This window comes from Gambusia affinis, linkage group LG02, assembly GCF_019740435.1.
Source record: "Gambusia affinis linkage group LG02, SWU_Gaff_1.0, whole genome shotgun sequence".
Taxonomy (NCBI): Eukaryota; Metazoa; Chordata; class Actinopteri; order Cyprinodontiformes; family Poeciliidae; genus Gambusia; species Gambusia affinis.
In genome coordinates, this window is record NC_057869.1 from 2,812,876 (window position 1) to 2,815,041 (window position 2,166).

Below are 2,166 nucleotides of genomic sequence, written 5' to 3' on the forward strand. Positions count from 1 at the left end.
AAGGTTGGTGAGGAAACGGAAGGGGAGTCTGGACCTGAACCTATTGCTGAACTCGACCTGGAACGAACGGCTGAAGATGAAACAGATTCTGCTGACTCAGAGCCTCTTGGGGACAACTCCTCCTCTCAATCAGGACCTGTCTCTCCTCACCCAGAATCTGCATCCTATCCAGGACAATCCAGCATGTTAAGTGATTCTTCTGCTGTAAAACTCTCCAGCCCAGATGCTGAACCATCTGCCAGACGCTCTACCAGAACACGTCACCCACCAACTCGTCTGCAGTATTCAACACTTGGGCATCCACTTCTGCAGAGCATCCAAACCCTGTTTCAAGGACTCAGTACAGTCTTTACATCTGCTCTGGAACTGGATGAAACCTCTGTGACCTCTACATCATGTGACAGTGTGGTGTGTCACCAGCCGGTTGCATGTACGAGGCCGCACATGAGTTTAGGGGGGGAACCTGTAACCTGCAATTAGTAATGGACTTTTATTTTTGCGGGCCCACTTCCTGTTTGCCCCAAACTCCGCTAGCTTATTTAAAGCCACGCCTCCAGCGCGCAGTTTAAAGATCCTCACCTGTTTCCACTGTGGTTGTGGCTTGTTGTTTGGCGTCTTCTTCACGGAGTCATCAAAATCTTTAAGCCCACTGATTTGATTGCCTGGTGAGTTTATTATCTGAAAGCAGTGTTGCTTTTACATGTGAAACTTTGGTTTGATTGCTCATTGGAGCGTTGTTTTATTAGAATTATTGGCGGTGTTACCTGGATGTCGCCGGGGTTCTGGCACAGCTGATTGTGGCTGGGCGTGCCCACTCTCTTGATAAGGTAATCTGTTGCTGAATTTTGTGTATGTTCTGACACGTTTATATTGATGCTGAGGCAATGAAGTTTTAAAATAAAATTTATCAGAACAGAATGTAGCTACACTTAAATATGATATTGCGTAATAAACTTAGGTATTTACTTATGTTTTTTCTTTCCCTCACTCTGCTTGAGTATTTGAGAAGTAATTTATTATTTTCCTTGATTGATATTTTGGAAGTGCACTTTGACTTTGATTTTGACTTTGACTTTAACTTTGAATTGATTAACTTGAATCATGATTGATATTTTTTGTTTTACTTTATTTAAATTATGGTTAATTTAACCTAATTATTGAAATGTTTGTCTAATTATTAGAAATCTAATTGTTACGTTTAATTTGCACAAACTAAATGTTTAAATTGAATTATTTTTTTTGGTATTATGTTTGTACATAATTGTTATTTTGATAAAATGCTTAATGGATTTTCTGACCTTTTAGGTCGGGTTTTTTTTTCCGGTTGGATCAGATCCTCATCAGGATTTGAAGATGGCGAGCTAAGGAAAAGAACTCTGAACTTAATGATTTTGCAATCAATTTATTCTGGGTCAATTGTCTTGTCTCATTGTGTTGTTGTAATTGTTGTTTTATTCAAATCACTTAATATATATTCACCAAAACTAAAAACACTGCCTCCTGTTTTCTCCACACCTCGGGCTCCTAAAAGAACACTCTTCTGATGCTGCTTCTGTAGCCGCAGTTAGCTGCCTAGCCCATAACTGTTACACAGTGCATTGAGTTTCCTTGCAGAAATGACACAAAAAATCTTTTTGTTGCTTCTTTTAAATTCAAGGAAACTTTCCAATAGAAAACAACATAATTGTTTCTTTGAAACCCAACCATTTTAAAATAATCATAATTATGTATTATTCAGGTTTTTGAATTTTAACACACACTGCTAATGATCAGTCAGTATGTTTCCTCAGAGTGACTTCAGTTTGTAAAAACCTGTAATTCACTGAAGCCAATAAAGGCTAAAGGCGAATCATCAGATTGGTTTCAGTTTTACCGACTCGTTTAAGCTTCTTCAAAACTGTTTTTCTTTTTTCTCGTGGAGTTCCTCAGGTTTCTGTTCTTGGCTCATAACGTTTCCCTTAGATCTACTTTAATTAGGAATTATTACTGTTTTATTTATAAGAGTGGAATTGATTCATTTCTATTGCAGAGATGATGACACTTAAAAGCCTGATGACTTAAATCATCAGGCTTAAGAAAACTTTAACAACATTTGAACTTTTTGCTTCTAAATTCAGAAAAAAGCAGCCGTATCCTGTGTTTTCCAGGTAGTGGCATTTTATAGCA

At 37.9% G+C, this 2,166-nt stretch overlaps 1 long non-coding RNA gene across 1 annotated transcript; it reads left to right on the plus strand.

Annotated features, from left to right (window-relative positions):
- The first annotated feature begins 240 nt into the window (after positions 1–240).
- LOC122845059 lies at positions 241–1,486 on the plus strand. The gene is made up of 3 exons (XR_006372971.1): positions 241–665; positions 747–827; positions 1,306–1,486. It is a non-coding gene; the product is annotated as an uncharacterized LOC122845059 (long non-coding RNA).
- Positions 1,487–2,166: the final 680 nt, after the last annotated feature.